The sequence below is a fragment of the Lycium barbarum genome, chromosome 10, assembly GCF_019175385.1.
Source record: "Lycium barbarum isolate Lr01 chromosome 10, ASM1917538v2, whole genome shotgun sequence".
In the NCBI taxonomy this organism is placed as follows: domain Eukaryota; kingdom Viridiplantae; phylum Streptophyta; class Magnoliopsida; order Solanales; family Solanaceae; genus Lycium; species Lycium barbarum.
In genome coordinates this window covers 86638436-86656249 of record NC_083346.1, presented here as the reverse complement: position 1 = coordinate 86656249, position 17814 = coordinate 86638436, and the positions used below count along the sequence as shown (strand labels likewise).

Below are 17814 nucleotides of genomic sequence, written 5' to 3'. Positions count from 1 at the left end.
GTAAAAGAAACCAAGGTTGTGTCCCTTTTAGATAAAGTGTATGATCATGAGTATTGATCTTGATATACTTCTAATGGTTCGTTTGTATGGATGCACTTAACCTCTAAGTGAATCTAGACTATTTCCCAATAAGTAAAGATTATCTCTTTCTATGATTTTCCGAAATATAAGAAAGTTGATATGAAGAACGATTAATTATGCCAAGTAAATTATTCTTATTCCTAAGTGAATTTATTAAACAAAGTTTAAAGTTTTGAGTTCTTGTTATTTATTCTTACCGAACCCTAATTATTTTCCAAACATATTAAGGTTTATGACTTTAATCAATGTTTGCAACCATTAATTATGAATGAAGAATGAAGAATAAATAAACCCTACCAATCCATTATGCATATATCAATCACAAAACACCCATCGTTGGGTTCACAACCCTAGTAAGGGAGTTTAGCTACTCATGACCAAGAACAAGAAACAAGAAATGGAAGAATTCATAGTTGCTTACTTTTGATGAAAAGAGGAATTGATAATACTTGAATTGATGTTTTGAATCTCCAAACCAAGAGAGTATTTAATGTTCTAAGCCAAAAGTCAAAATATAATAACTGATAATAAATAAAACCCTACATTGGACTATTTATAGGTTTCAAAAATGTAAACGTACAAAATTCGCACTTAAGTCCCAGGAGGCAACTTATACGGTCCGTATAACATTACACGGACTGTATAAATATTATACGACCTTCAGTCTTCACGTCTGCAGAGAAAAACACGAACTGGTATTACACAATTCGTATAAACTTATACGGCTCGTATAACTTGCTCGTGAAACTCCTTCTTCCAACACAACTTTCTGTCTCATCTTGAATCTTTCAACACATCCAACTATATAGCCCATATAATATTATACGGTCCATATAAGTGCTCGTATGTTAGCATCTTCCAACTTTGACATTCTTTTGCCTTGTTCTCTTTTATACGACCACAAACACAGTTCGAAAAATATTGTACGGACCGTGAAAGTTAACCTTCAGTGCAATCTACAACAAACTTTACTTTTAACGACCATTTCTTAACGACATGACATAAATCCGGTCAGTATAAGTATATTTAGGGGTCCAAAAATATTTACGGTCGTTAAAGTCCATTTCTAGTTCAGCAATGGCGACAATATAATATCCCGTCGGTTAAGATGACAATATCCTGTTGTTAGTACTAGCTAGTATTTTGGCGGAAAAAATAGATCACTCCCATTATTCCCCAAAACTTCTCTATTTTTTACAAAATAAAAGGAAACCGCTTTAGTAATTAGAAAGGGAAAAAAGGGAGCCAAATCCTATACTCCATTTCTAGGGTTACATGAAGCAATTCTCTGCCTTCCTCTTCTACTCAAGCATGAAATCTGAGTCTCGACTTCTAAACATTGGCTAGATTCTCCGTTCATTTTATTGCAGACCCAGTTATTGCAAGTAAATGATGTTCCTTTATGTTCATAAAATTTTGTTTCTTGGCCATGCCTCTGAACTTCTCTTGGGACATAGCTTCAAATTGATTTTTTGGTTTTCGTCATTTTGTTTTTTCATATTTGATAGAGCAGTCGATCTTTTGTTGAAGTTTTCCTACAGGCTATTGGATATCTTGATTGTGCGGTTCGAGAAGTTCTTCCCAGTTGTCACTGAATAGAGGTTTTTATATCAATTCATTTCAAATATTTCTTCACAAATTAAACCTAGGAGGGGTTAATTTCACTATTATTCTCTTTATTTTTAGGAGAAATCTACTTGTAGATCAGGTTCAAGGAGTTCTGTGAGGATTGCGTCTTCAAGCATTAGGGCAGGTAATAGCTATTGTTTAGAAGCATGTACGAATTCCTAAAGAAATTTTATGGTTGTCTTTTCAATTATCCCTTTTTTTTTAGAAATTTATCTGTCATGTTATATTGTGCTTCTTTCACGTTTATTTGGTTGACTATGTCGACACAATCTTTGCCCAATCAGTATTATGATTGTTGAAGGCTTGGATTGACAAAGTTTGTAGTGTTCATGTTCATTATTGGCTGCTTAAAATTTTTTGGTTGTGTTTTGTGTTTGCATCAGTTCACTCTCTCTTTAGTTGTCTTGCAGTGGACATATTCATGCATTGCGTCTCTTAGGTTCATCCTTGCAACCGTCCTGCATTTGACTTCATATTGCTTAGGTTCTCATGCTAACTCTTGTTATTCTTTATGACTTTTAATGATTCTTGCTTTGTGAGTTTTAGTTTTCAAATCATGGTTAAGGAGAGGACAAACTTGAGAGAGCTTTTGAAGCTAAAAAGGCTGTAATCCTAAGTGCTTACTTTCACTTTTTATTATCGATTCTGTGAAGCATTTATTTTTATGAGTATTGATATAAGTAGAAAGAAAGAAGTCAGATCCTATTGACGAGGAGAGCATTGATGACACCGTATAGTCATAGTAGTTTTTGCAATTTTGCGGCTTTAATTTCAGTTTTCAAAATTGATTATCTCATTTTCACTTTGTTGTTAGAGACATGTTTTGATCGTCTTTAATTTTTTTCATATTCACAGGTTAATTTCTTGCGCGTAAATAGGTTTGTATGTTCGTACTCCGGACCACTACATAGGCTATTTACTTTAGTACTGATTTATGTATTTATTTCCTCTTTTTGGACCTTTTAATTGAACTAGTTGGGACTTGCTAGTATCTGTATTAGTTTTCTCTGTTTTGGACATGCTACTTGAATTTCTTGTTGAAATTTGCTGGTTTCTATATTGGTTTTCTCTGTTTTGGATCGGCTACTTGAATTTCTTGTTGAATGTTACTGGTTTCTACATTTACTTTCTTTCTTTACCTTTTACTTGAATATGTTGTTGAAATTTATTGGTTTTTGTACGTATTTTCCCATTTTTGTACCTTTTACATAAATTTATTACTGATATTTGTTTATTTGTGGTACACAACATCTAAGCTTTTCCGAAATTGCTGTTCTATAATTGTTTTCAATTGAAGCATCATAAAAGGAGAAGAGAAAGAAATACTGGATAGGTGAAATTAAGGAGGTTTTGGAGAAGTGTGTAGATTCGCAGCTATGGCATGCCTTTGCTGGAGTAATGGTGCAAATCCCTCTAGTCAACTCCAAGGTCGACTATTTTCCACAAGGGCATGCTGAGCATATTCTTACAATCGTGGATGGTTTCTAATCATGATTTTAAGGGGAGGAAGTAGAATTGTGTCATTTCTTTAATGTCAAATATCAACCAAATCAAAATAGGAAAACATGACAAAAGATCTATTATAGAAATAAGACATACATTTTTGTAAATCTTTTGCAGGAAAGTCTATTTCAATCTTCAAACTTAAAAGTGCTGGAGCATCAGGTTCCTTATGAACAGAATAGGTATATTTCAAGTTCGGCATGCATTTAGTTTATATATGTTTATTGTAGAAAGATTGGAGGAAGGCCCTTATTATTTGCATAAGCTGTTTGGATGTTGGCATTATAGATGATAACAAGATTTCTTTTCCTTTCTTTGGATTTTCCCAAGTGAGGAATATTGTGATAAAAAGTGTAGAGAACATTAAAAAATGTATGTTCTATAAAAGCTAGCATTCATCATTGTTCTACCAAGAAATGACTAGTCCTTGAATTAACTTCTTGAGTTTACTAGGTAAGTCTGATATTCTGTTACTATTCTCTTTATGATTTGCTTTGCAATGCTCCTTTCGATCTAATATGATTATACACTAAGTAAAAGAATATGCATCTTTGTTATTTTTTTCTTTTTCCTTTTTTATTTGATGTCCGTCTAGACTGATATCTTTAGAAGATAACATTACACGTTTTATTTTGGTTTCTTAGCAACTCTGAGTTAAACCTCTTTAGAGAGGATTCTAGGTTGACAATTTTTTAGGTCCGATGTCCCGTTAAGTTACACCTCACAGCAGGCTTCTCATCATTTAAGATAAGATTTGTATTGTCTTTTTCAGAAGTAATCTGGCCAATGTATCATGCGTAAAACTGAAAAGGACTCGCTGACTTTCTTGCTTCAACTGCTATTATTTTAGCAAGAGCAACTCTACTACTTAGAGGAGTTCTTCTGTCTCTATTTTCAATTCTTATAAGATCTGTTGGAGATCAAGATATTATTGTTCAAGTATGTTATGGATGCATATTACTTATGTTGTTATATGCAGATTTTACACTATATCAAAATTTTCTGGTGTTTTTCAGTTCTATTGCTATATAATCAGGATATGCTCAAATTAGTACCATGAAATTATTTGTTTGGTGGTTAGTATTGAAATAGATTATTAGTTGATCATGATTTGAAGTTGCCAAAAGGAAGGAAGCTCTTAAGTTCCATACTGAAAAGGTAAGATTCCTGGACTTGCTCCTACTGGACATTATTTTAACTATTTGTGGTCAGTTAATGTACATGTCTATGGGAAATGATTCGATGGCATGGATGAAAAATTCTTTTTTCCTAACCTAGTAATATTATGAGTGGTGATTAATTCACTATAGGCTATGATCTATTATTGGATTTACTTTTGATGTTGTTTCTAATTGTTTGAAGATTGAAATGGCTGAAAGTATGATGAACCCACCCTCCCCCTCCCTCGCGCTCACGTCCTCAACGATGGAACTCCTAAGGTTTAAGTGTTTGACCCTTTTGTTCAGAAAACTTCAAATTTCTAATGATTTACTTTTAACTCAGCATTGTAGAATTTATTTGATTCATCACAACAATCGATTAGCTGAAACTCCTGAAATAGAAGTGAAAGTTTCAGTGGCTACATTATTGGTACCTTTTCTAGGCACTGTGACTTGCTATTAGCATACACTTAATAAATGACTTCTGATTGTTACACCTCGAAATTTTTTTCGTTCATGCACAGTGAATAGATTGACAAAGGGTACGACGTATGTGATGTTTTGATAAATAAGAAATAACATTTGATGATTCTAAATGAGATTTCAAAGACATTCGAAGTAAGAGAAGAAAGTTTGCCAAGAAAGACAAGGTATACGTTATGTATTGAGAAGGATTTGAGTAACGAATTAATTATGACTTAATGATGTTTTGGAGAAGAGCTATAACGTCCCTTAGATTGTTAATGAGGTGTTAAACAAGTGTCAAGAAGGTTTCATAAGGATTGGAGATCAAACGAGTCGACGAGAACGAAATCGGAATAGCTAGGCATTGTACAGCCCAACATACTGGCCGTATAAATTATACTGGCCGTATGTTAGGCCATATATTTAGCCCAGATGGGCAACCTTCACTGGACCAAACATACGGCTCGTATAAAACATACGAACCGTATGTTGGTCCGTATGTTTGTGTTGAGATAGATTTTGGGTATTTAATAAGGGGCCAAGTTCATTTCATTTCATTTCCCCTTCACTCCCCTTTCTCTATAAAACATCTCTCTACAATTCTCCCACAAGAATTCAAGGGATATTTGTGATCAACTACATCAAACCAAGTGAATCAAATGTAAGAAACTCATTAAAGTTCATCCAAGACAAGGAATCCAAGTGAAGGTGAAACTAGGGTTTTGCTCAAGTGAAGTGTTCGCACTCAAGGTTCATTCTTACACCATCTAAGGTAAGATTTATGGTATTTCCATGTTGTTTAAGGTATTTAAAAGTTGAAACACTTGGATTGTAGAAGAATATAGAAAAATAGGTCATGAATGTGAGAATAGTGTCATTTTGAGTGACAGCTTGAATTGAGTTATGATTCTTGATGTGTTGTGATATGGTTATGTTATAAATGATATTAAGGACATGGGATAAGCGTTATATGCAAGAAAACGTACTAGTATACTATGACCATGATTATGGATGAATTGAAGTGGAATTGTGAAACGAGGGTAATGTAGATGAATGAAGGTTGTTGGTTATGATATTGTGAACGTTGTTATAAATGTTTCGGAGTTGATATACAATATGGGGAAAGTTGTATAAACAAAGGAAATGCTGCCCAATTTTCTCTAGCTTTAGTAAGCACGTTCATGTAATCGATTAGCTAATGTGAATGCGAATTCTCTTGAAGGTAGAAACGTGAGCATTGAAGGAGAACAATCAAGCGATGGAATTGTTAAACGAAAGAGGTATGTAAGGCTAGTACTTTCTTTCTAAGGCATGAATCCTATGATATGATATTCCCTCCTTCTTCATGATTTTCCTACGTATCGAAAACTATGAGTCTACGATTATAAAGAGCTTCATAAAAGATAAGAAAAAGAGATATGTTACAAGCATGACGATACCGATGATGAATATAAGTCTAGAAGTCCTAAAGTTCATGATACAATATTCCTACGAAGCTAATGATCCTTATATGATTCCTATGATATTATTTCCCTACCTCTCCATGACTTGCCTACATTTTGGGAACTATGAGTCAACATTGATAAAGAGCTTCTTATGAGATAAAGATGAGAAATATGTCGTGAATACAAAAATAATGATGGTAAGTTTAAGCCTAGAGATTCTAAAGCAAGATATGATGTCTATGAAGTTAAAGATCATACTTACAATCCCTTGATGTTGTTCATGGTGTACACTCACCTTAAAATGTTAGTTCCTTCAAGGTGAGATATGATGAATATGATTACTCCATAATGTAATCGGGGGTTCTCGACGTTACGTCACCCCGACATTGTTATAGATTGTCTATAAGCTATAATGCATGTCCTATGACCAATGTTCCGAAAAGTTATGAGTCTATGTTCATAGGTGATTCCATATGAGATAAAGGTAAGAGATATGCCATAGATGCGATGATGGTAATGATGAGTCTAAGTTTAGAGATTATAAAGTCTACCATGCGATATTTTTACGAAGTTCATGTTACGAATATGATATGATTTTCATAGATTGTCTTTAAATTCAAATACATGCTCTATGAAAAGTTATGATAAGTTTATGAGATATATGTGATGATAACGATGACGATGTTGATAGTGATGATGATAATGATGACGATGATCACAGTGATGACACTAAAGATATTTATGGGCTTTTATGTATATATGTGCCTATGTATGGCTATTATGAAACCTCGAGCTTATATCGCGGTATATATATATATATATATTCATGTAACGCGCGCGCACCTCTGCAGTTAGGTACGAATACCACTGAGCCTTGGTAGGGCCGGGTACGGATAACACTGAGCCTTGGTAGGGCCAGACACGCATAGCACCAAGCTTTATTATAGCTGGGTACGTAAGACACCGAACCTATGTAGTCGGGTACGATACTACTATGATTATATATATGATATATGTATGAAAAGCCCGAAAGATATGTATGTGATATTGTCGAGCCACTACGTGGCCGAATACGGATAACGTATAGTGTGTATGAGCAGATACGGTGTTATGATACATGTATGATACGATGATGTATGCGCTATGATGATACATATACTATGATTATATATGATATAGGCATGAAAGGTATCCTCCCTTAAAAGTTATGCAGGTTATATCTACAACTTATGTCTTATGACTTCTCTACTATGTTCATTTCATTCATGCCATACATACTCAGTACAATATTCATACTGACGTCCATTTTCTTTGGGCGCTGTGTTCATGCCTACAGGTAGACAGGGAGGCGACCCAGATCTATAGAAGCCGATAAGCAGACTTTTTGAGAGCACTCCATTATTTCGGAGGTGCCAGTGATTTGCTATTGTATATATATGTTTTGGGCATGATGGGGTCCTGTCCCGTCCATATGTCTAGTACTCTAGTAGAGGCTCGTAGATACGTATGTGTGGGTAGTATGGTCTCACGATTTTGATAAGCGTATATATGTATATATGTATGTGTGTATTATTTTGATAGCCGAAGGGCTTATGTATATAAAGGTAATTATGTTTCCAAATGAAAAATGATTTTTCTATGATTTGAGTATGAATTTGATGAATGAACGCTTAATGAGTATGATAAGTAGCAGTATGAGCGGTGCTCGGTGGTTAGCCCTGGGTACCCGTCACGGCCCCTAGTCGGGTCGTGACACTGATGTAGTGTTGTTCTTTTATCCCTAACCCCATGCTGGAAATTACAATTTTTACATAAGTCAGTTGTAGGTGAGGAATGCAACCCAATTAACGTTCCAAATTCCGATATTCTTTCATTTGCTTGTGTAGTTTGAGTGTTACCTACTTTTGTCTTACATTGACAAGTCTGGTAGTGGCTGGTCATTGCCTGTGATGTTCTATATTGTTGACAGGAGATGATATGCAATATAGGAAAAATCTTACATAGATATGTGTACTTGAGTTTAGAGTTCATGCTTTCATCTGTGGTTTAACATCCTGGTGCTTTTTTTCTTCCGTAGAAACTCCGTTTTTTCAATCAACTGCTTCTTTTTGAAACTGAAGTTGTTCTACTTTCCAGATATTTTGTTCTGCCTGGTTTTGTTTGAGATCCTTCCGAATGCAGTTCATTTTTCATCATATGCACCTTATATTTGATCTGATATACACCACCGATTCTATACACCAAGATTAAATTGGCATGAACTTAAATTTTACCAGATCGAGAATCTGAAGTCTGAAGAGCCTGGACTTGAAGAAACTGATGAGCAAGTCGAAGAAACTGAAAATGTTAAAGAACAAGTTGAAGCACAAGCGGAGCCTATTCTCTGTTTTGTTAGGATTGTTTTTAGATGTTTTTCTTTCCTGTACATGTTACGAATTTATTTCCTCTTTTCATAGGAGAAAAATTAAATGTCATACTATTTAGATGTGTATGTTTTTCAATGTGATGATTAGTTCCTTGTAATTATCTACGAAATTTTAATGAAGTAATGATAGTTTTGTATGTCTTCTGATGTCTGTGTGCTTGAATTCATATTGATTTTTTTTTTTTTACTATTTTATGGATGTTGAAAGTTCACAAGCAAGTAGTGAAGGTAAATACAACCACAAAAATTACCTATAATGATCAAATTTGTTATAGCCATTAAAGGATTTTAACGACCGGAATGATAATAAGCGAAGGGAATTTTAGTCGCTAAAAAGGAATATAACGACCAAAATTTATGTTGTCGCTAAAGATTTTTTAGCGAGAATCCGGTCGTTAACTTTTAACGACAAGGATATTAGTGACCGGCGACGACCAAACTTTTTTCGATCATTGTTAACTTATAGCGACCGGATTTGTACTTATAACGACTGGTTTTCCCCTCGCTAAAAGCCTGTTTTCTTGTAGTTCTGCAGAGAAAAACACGAGCTGGTATTACACGGTTCGTATAAACTTATACGGCTCATATAACTTGCTCGTGAGACTCCTTCTTCCAACACAACTTTCTGTCTCATCTTGAATCTTTCAACACATCCAACTATATGGCCGGTATAATATTATACGGTCCGTATAAGTGCTCGTATCTCGGAATCTTCCAATTTTGACATTCTGTTATCTTGTCTCTTTTATACGACCACAGACACGGTCCGTAAAATATTGTACGGACTGTGAAAGTCAACCTTCAGTGCAATTTTCTGCAACTTTCAGTTCTTGAACCCAGACTTTAGGATTTACCTGAAACACAACAAAAGCACATCAAAACAAGTAAAACTTCTTGTAAAAAGGTATCGAATGTGCCACAATTTCCCGACACATCAACACCCCCAACTTAAAGTCTTTGCCTGTCCTCAAGCAAGCAGTACAACACAACGAAGACTCAAATACCACCTAGATATCATAGAGTAATAATGTCTACAATGGTTTTGACTCCGAATTATAGGCATGCATGTTTTACTATCAAGGACCACCTCACTTTCACTCTTAAAATAAGATGCACAACTCAAGAACGCTACCACTCATAATGAAGCTTCGATTTATGACATTACATTATCGAGCATATCATGATGCATACAAATGTCACTTTCAGTGGTCACTTTCTTTTGCACCAATTTTCATCCTTATGCCTTCACATAGACCAAAAAACGTCCCAAACACACACATATATACAACGTAAAAGGGACAAAAGACTAAAGAGAAGAGAAGACACACTCACAAAGAATTTCATATCTATACATCCAAATACCATAGGCTTGACCTTAATTTCTGTGTTTTCATCCATGGTTTGTTTAGTTGTGATCACATTAGGACTTGTTTCGGCTTGTAATGTAGGCTTAGGGACATGTAGGATACTTTTTTGGGGGGTATTAGTCACTCACCCTCCTTGAACACTACATTTTCTTTCTCTTCACCTTTATTTACCTCTTCTTGCCTCCCTTTTGTTTCTTTTCCAATCTTCGACCTCGATGGGGGTTTATTTCTAATCTAACTAACACTTATTTTTGCATTACAATTTTTTGATTTTTTTTAGATATATACAGCCACCACATCTAGTGTCAACTAACACAACATACACCACCCCCAAAACCAGGTTCTCAAACTGTTCCCCACACTTATCCCACCCCAACTTAGGCTTTTAGCCTCTTTTATCTCGTAGTATCAAGGAGGGAACGGGTGCGAAGCTGGAATACTTTCACAAAGGGTATGAGTTTGTTAACGGCTAGTCAAGAAAAAGTTCAAAGTCTCAAAAAGGGACAACTAGGATATTTACGTCATATGGTCAGGCTTATTTTGGCAAAGTGACTATTTATGTAAAGAAAGCCTAAGATCATCCCACAACCTAACCAATTGTCAAATTCATACATGACTAACTGAGCAAGTTCTAGATTACACATGTATAGACTCAACACAACTAACAACTCACCCACACATTGGCATAAGGATTATATTTACAAATGTGACCGCTTAAGCAATCGTTCATCACAAACAATATCCCAATAACCATAATGTCATACAAAGACTCAATCACGTCAATCAATAGCTATTTCTAAATATGCATTTTTCAAAATTTTCGTGGTGTCCACAATTTCCAACAAAACCACAAACATGCCATAAGTTTCAGAACACTACCACATAAGTCAAAATTACTCTATTATACCTAAATAACATCCTACACATGCCAGTTTCAACAAAATAAAACCTCCCAGGAAAAAAACTCTGGCAAAGAAAAGCCAAGGGGGTTCCTAGACACATATTTACACTATTAACATGATCAAGTGCCCCCACCCCCAACTGAAAATCATGTAGTGTCCCCAATGCATCAACTGTAAGTATAAACGGGTAAGGGATACCTGGGTGCCCTAGGCGTTATGCTCATCGGCTCGGGACTGTGCTACCACAGATACAACAATATCAGAGGTTGCCTCTCGGGGCTAGCTGCCCGACGCATCCATGGGGTCTGGATAGTTCTCACGCAGAGAGTTCAGTGCGGTAGCCTGCACCATCTCCTTCTCCATTCGGCACACCCGCTTGTTCCTCTCCCCCGGATCCTCAACTACGACATCTAGTGGCCGTTTCCCCTAAGCCTTCTCTAAATCCTCTTCTTCCTCCTCAGAGTCGAGAAGGTTCTGAACAGGGATATCAATATCCACGCTAGTATGTGGTGCCAGAACAGGTTCCTCTACTCGCTTTTGCGCCTTCAGCGCTTCAAACTAAGCTTTCAACTTTACCAATTCCGTACTAAGAGATGCTACCCCCTGGTGTTGACCGCTCCAAAGCAACCAATCTCGTCTCAAACCCGTCTAGTCATGCCTGGAAAACCTGGTGAGACTGTTCATATTCCTCCCGAATCTTTCTTTTGGCCATGTTGATTAGCTTGTTTATCTGGGGCTTAAGCTGGGCCAAGATCACCTCGGTTTGTTTTTCAGCCTTTAAAGTCTTAAAGGCTATTTCTCGGTAACTTGCTCTCGAGAATGTTAATAAATCAGGCCCAGATTGCGCTGCAGGTGGTGGAACAAATGAATTAGTAGCACCCGCAGAGGTAGCGGGCGCAGCAGCGGGTGATGGTGGTGGACCAGCAGTAGCAGCAACAACAACAACCGTGAGAGTACTAGGGTCAATGGTGATGTGGCGTGATTTTACACCACAATTGATGCTTTTTAACTATAAGTTTTACTTGTTTTTAAGCAAGTTTATGTCATTTTACGTAGTTTTTATCATGTTTCAGGTAATACGAGGTCCCTAGAGCCTAAGTGTGGAAAACAAGAAAAACAGAGCACAAAACGTTGATCACTGGAAATAACTGGAGGTTCTGGAAAAACTCGTGGAAAAATACTCTGCGCGTTCGCGCAGGTATCCCACGCGATCGCGCCCACGCGCAATATTGACCATACGCGTTCGCGCTACAAGCCCACGCGATCGCGCCCACGCGCGATATTAAATCCACGCGTTCGCGTTGAAAGTTCACGCGATCGCGCTGAAGGAACCGAGTGGAGCTGACGTCATCCACGCGATCGCGCAGACACATGGCGCGATCGCGTTGAAGGATTTTCGGCAATTTTCGGCCAGAACTTGAGATTTGATGATTTCTTCCATTCCAGTTCATATAAATAGAAAATTAGGGCAAAACATCAGATATCTTTGGCAGCTCCCACAAGTTGGAGGCTAGGGTTCCTACAAAAATGTTCTCTCTTCTTTTTAATCCTTGTTGATGGAAATCTCTTGGTGACAATTAGGATTGAAACTCTTGTTGTGCTTATTTATTCATTTGCATTGTTCTTAATCAAGTAAGTTTTTGGCTATTTTAATTATTCTTGTTCTTGAATGTTTTCAATGGATTAGCTAACCTTTGAACTCGCCCATTTACTTTGTTTGAAACTCGGAAGAGGAAGAACAGAGTTGGGTTAGAATAATTAACATGAATTTGAGGCGTTAACCCTCATCTAATGGAAATTGACCTAGGAATAGGCAATACCAATTGTAGCCATATTCGGGTGTTCTTAATGCTCCTAATTGCTTGAGGGATCTTCAATTGGGTAGTCTAGTTAATCTTCGGAAGAAGTTAATTTAGAGTCATTATCCGAGGCTAAATAACATAAACTTGCTATTATTTACAATTCGTGAAATAGATTGGATCGTTACTTGAGAAGTAGTTTCCCTCCTTCTATTCTTGTTGCCATTGATCAATTTACTTGCTTTCTAGATTATAATTTATATTTCCATATTTTATAAAAACCTTATCAAAAACCACCATTGATGCGTTCGGGCATAGCTATTGTTAGTGATAATTCCTAATCTGCTTAAATCACCTACATATTGTTCTCTGTGGGATTCGACCCCGACTCATAGTTGGGTAAATTATATTTGCATACGACCGTGCCCATTCTAATTAATAGGGTGGATTTGGACGTTATCAAAACTGGCGCCGTTGCCGGGGAACAATTAGTGTATTTTGGCTAATCTAGGAAATAAGCTAACTTGCTTTGATCCGAACCCGTAAATATTTGTGTAGTTGTTTTCTGTGTTTTATTTTATATATATATAAAAAAAATGGCATCTTTCCATGAAAACTTGTTTAGTAATGACTTTTATTGTGAGCATGGCCAAATTGGTGAGTTCAAACTCATGATGGAGTGTCTACTAGGTGAGGGTAATGAAAATCAAAAAGCCTTTGAAGAGTACTTGGAAACTAGTCTCCAATTTGGTTTGATGAAAGAAGAAGAAAATCCTCCACGGGCAAATCATTATGAACTACCCAATGCTCAAGATAAAAGGGTAAATCATGAAGATGAGTTTATTGGGAATGCCAAATAAAAAAATGAATGGGAGTCAACCATTGTTCTGAACAATATGGTTGGTGTTGACCCCAATCCGGGGAAAAAAGAGGATGTCATAGTTCAAAAAGTTCAAGAGCCTTATATTCTGCAATTTGAAAATTCAACAAGGCAAAATGACATTCCTCACTTGAAAGCCAAGAAGTGTAGAATGAACAATATTTTACTTGGCGTGATCAGATATTTACCACCCCCCGCTGCTCGTGGTCACAAACTTGATTCCAAGTTAGGTGCCCAATTCATAAGTTCCAAATGGCGAGAAAAGCGGTAAAGTTGGTATCCGTCGTGCCGCGACGTCAACTTAAGCGCTTGGTGGGAGGCAACCCATCGTTTTTATTTTTTTTTATCATTTTTGAAATTTGTTTTTTTAGAATTGTTTAGTTTATGATTTGTGACTAATCTGCAAAATTTCACAATTTTTGGAATTGTTTTGAATAGGTTGAGTTTTCAGAACAGCCACAAATCAGTAGCTGCTGGTTTATGCTTATTTTCTGAATCTGGAAAAACAGGGCCGAATTTAACCCTTCGCGATCGCGCCGAGACACCACGCGATCGTGTTAAAAAAAAAAAAAGAGAGAAAATTCCTCTGCGCGAACGCGCCGTAAGGCCACGCGAACGCGCAGACACGCGTTTTCCTGTTATCAAAACAGAACAAAAACAAAAGGGCAAAACCCCCCATTTCCTTCACTTCTTCTAAAAAAAAAATTTCCCACTTTTCTCTCAAATTCAACTTCATATTTTAAGAAAAATTCTTCAACTTGCAACCACAAGGTATGTGATTCCTTCATTATCTTGTTCCTAGGGTTGTTTTTATCATCATTCCATGTTAGAAATTGGGAAAGAATTTTTTTTTTATTTACTTGTTTAAGCATGAATGTATGATGAAATTGTTGAATTTGTTGAATTTGTTGTTATATAAATTGTTGTTTGTTGTTGACTGATGTGAGTTGAGAGTTGGGTGCTGATATATGAAAAATATGGGGCAAAATACAAGCTTAAAATCGTTGAATCGAAGCCCCAAAAATCATGCACACCACCTGTTTGTGAAAATGTTTTGAGAAATCTGACACGAGTCAGCGCGATCGCGCCTATACAAGACGCGAACGCGCTGAATAATGGACCAACATTAACGCAATCGCATACTGTTGAACCGCGATCGCGGTTAAGGAAGTCATAAAAATGACGCGATCGCGCCAGTTCCTTGCGCGATCGCCCTGAAGGAATACAACAAAATGGCGCGATCGCGACTCCTTGTCACGCGATCGCGCTGAAGGAAAAATCCCAGTTCACAAACAGAATGCTCGCATAGAGCTGTTCAAAACTTGGGTGCCCAATGTCCTTAATCCAACTCCTCATTATACATCATTGTAGGTGTTCATATGCATTGTGTTTGTTTTGTAGGTACTAAAACTCAAAAAATGGCTTCATCATCCAGTGCTGCCCAAGTACCCTTGATTGAATATTATGACACCACCACCTTCCAGTCAGAAAAATGTTTGAAGCTATATGATAGACTGCTGGGAAAGAGCTTCATTGAAGAGAGGGGCTTTGTAACAGAAAGTTTGGAAGAAAAGATGCCCGAGTTCTATGGAAGGTTGGTAACAAGCGGCTGGATACGCTTTGCAGATGAACCAATCAGGGCAAATCATACCCTGGTGCGGGAATTCTACGCAAATGCTGCAGAGGCAGACATTACACATAGGGCAATTGTCAAAGTCAGAGGTGTGGATGTCCTGTGCAATGCCTCAAGAATCAATGCCTATTATAATCTGCAGGATGGTGACAACAACGAGATGGCACAGATGTACGAAAACCTGCGGCAACAATGGTTTGTGACCCACCTTCACGGTGGGGAACAACCAAAGTGGCTAAACATAATGCAGAAAAGGATTGACTCTGCAGAGTTCACCGCTGAAGCCAAAACTTGGCTTGATATTGTCACATCCAGGGTGCTGCCTTCAAAACATGATTCAGAGGTGCCGCTTGAGAGGGCTAAAGTAATTTGTGCTGTGATGGAAGGATTGCCTGTTGACGTGGGGAGGCTCATTATGCAGGAAATCCGGGAGGTGGTGCTTGAACGGACCAAGAGCTTATTCTTCCCATCATTGATCACTTACTTGTGCTCCACTGATGGAGTGCCCACAAGACCAGGCGACAAAGAAAAAGGGCCTGCTGGACCGATTTATCCGTTGAAAAAGAGAGGGCCTGGTAATGTACAGAAGAAAAGGAAGATTGATATAGCAACATCATCATTTGGGCAGTTCACCTCTACTGCATCAGAGTCGACTGGTGGAGAATCTGCTCCCCCCATGGCTATACCAATTTTGCCACCACTGCAAGAAGCTGCCAGGCCTTTCCAATATATCTCCACCCAGGTCCATGGGGTGGACAATCGGATTCAGCAGCTAGTGGCTAGTCTCCCTTCGGGCCCACATGGAGAAGGCACATCTACAGCTCCCTCTGTTCCTATTGGTCCGACATTAGCAGGTGTGGTGGAGGACATGAAGCATATCAAAGAAAAGCAGGGAAAGATAGAGAGGAGGCAGAAAAAGGCAAGAGAGCACGCCAAGAAGCAAAGCAAATTTCTGAACAAAATGATGAGCATTCTGAGGAGTGTATGCGGAGCACAACATGAAGAGGAGGAAAATGAGGACGATTTTGTCCTGCCAGAGCCCAGCCGCTCCAGTTCAGAGGGTGAGCAGAGATGACCATAGCACGCAGTGCTAGGAGGTATGAAAAAAAAAAGTTTTTCTGTGTTGATGTACTGCAGTGAGGACACTGCAAGTTTTTTTAGTTAGGGGTAGGAACCTCCTCGGCTTTTCTTTGCCAGAGTTCTTTTCCTGAGGGGGGTTTTTATTTTGTTGAAACTGGCATGTTTAGGATGTTACTTAGGTTGAATAGAGTAATTTTGTTTTATTTGGTACTACTTGGTAACTAATGGCATGTATTGTGTTTTGTTGAATTTTTAGACCCCTCGAAATTTTGAAAAATGCATACTTAGAACACTTATTGTCTGACATGATTGATTCTTTATATGACATTATGATTGTTGGGGTGTTGTGTGTGATGAATTATTACTTAGGAGGTCACAAGTGTAAAAATTATTGTCCTTATGCCGATGTGTGTGTGAGTTGTTTGTTTGATTCTGTTTATGCATGTATAATCTAGAACTTGCCCGGTTGGTCTTGTATGAAATCCGAAAATTAGTTTGGTTGTGAGATGATCTTAGACTTTCTTTGTTGAAATAGTCACTTTGCCTAAATAAGCCTTACCAAAAGTGTTAAATACCCTTAGTTTCCCTTTTGAGCCTTTTTGACCTTTTTCTTGGCTAGCCAATTATGAAACCTTACCCTTTGTGAAATTAATCCATCTTCGCACCCGTTCCTTCCTTGATGCTACTAGTTAGATGAGGCAAAATGCCTAAGTTGGGGGTGAACTAAATGTGGAGTACATGTTAAAAACATAAGTTGGGGGTGGTGGAGTTTGCTAGTGGAGATTCGATGTGGTAGTTGCGTATATATATATATATATATATATATATATATATAAAATAAAATAAAAACAGAAAATTGTTGTAAAAAAAAAGATTTGTAAGTTGGTTAGGAGTAAAACCACATCGAGGTTGAAAACTGAAAGAAAATAAAGGGGTGAAAAGAAAAGAGGTGAATTAAGGTGACAAGATGTTGTAGTGTTCAAGGAGGGTGAGTCACTAATATCCAAAAAGTATCCGACCCGTCCCTAAACCTACATTACAAGCCGAAACAAGTCCTAATGTGATCACAACCGAACGAGCCTAGGATGAGAACATAGAAAATAAGGACAAGCCTATGGTATTTGCATGTGTAGATATGAATTTCTTTGTGAGTGTGAGTGTTTTTCTCTTCTCTTTCGTCTTCGTCCCATTCTTGTCGTATATATGTGTGTTGGGACATTCTTTGGTCTATGTGAGGGCATAAGGATGAAAATTGAACAAAATAAAGTGACAGCCTAAAGTAGTGTTTGTGTGCACCATAATGTGTTCGATAATATGATGTCATTCATTGAAGCTTCATGGTTAGTCGTAGTGTTCTTGAGTTGTGTATGTTGCTTTAAAACAGAAATTGGGGTGGTCCTTGGAAGAAAAACATGCATGCCGGTAGTTCAAAGTCAAAACCAATG

General features: G+C 37.4%; 1 long non-coding RNA gene across 12 annotated transcripts; it reads left to right on the top strand.

Annotated features, from left to right (window-relative positions):
- The first annotated feature begins 1014 nt into the window (after positions 1-1014).
- Positions 1015-8847, top strand: LOC132613613 (uncharacterized). Of its 12 annotated transcripts, none has more exons than XR_009572038.1 (6): positions 1021-1466; positions 1612-1682; positions 1768-1834; positions 2121-5610; positions 6061-6118; positions 7620-7852. It is a non-coding gene; the product is annotated as an uncharacterized LOC132613613 (long non-coding RNA). The 12 variants fall into 12 exon arrangements; XR_009572037.1 differs by adding an exon at positions 8560-8847 and having other exon boundaries at positions 1025-1466; positions 2121-6118; positions 7620-7692; XR_009572033.1 differs by having other exon boundaries at positions 1015-1466; positions 2121-4371; positions 4576-7852.
- The last annotated feature ends 8967 nt before the right edge of the window (positions 8848-17814 follow it).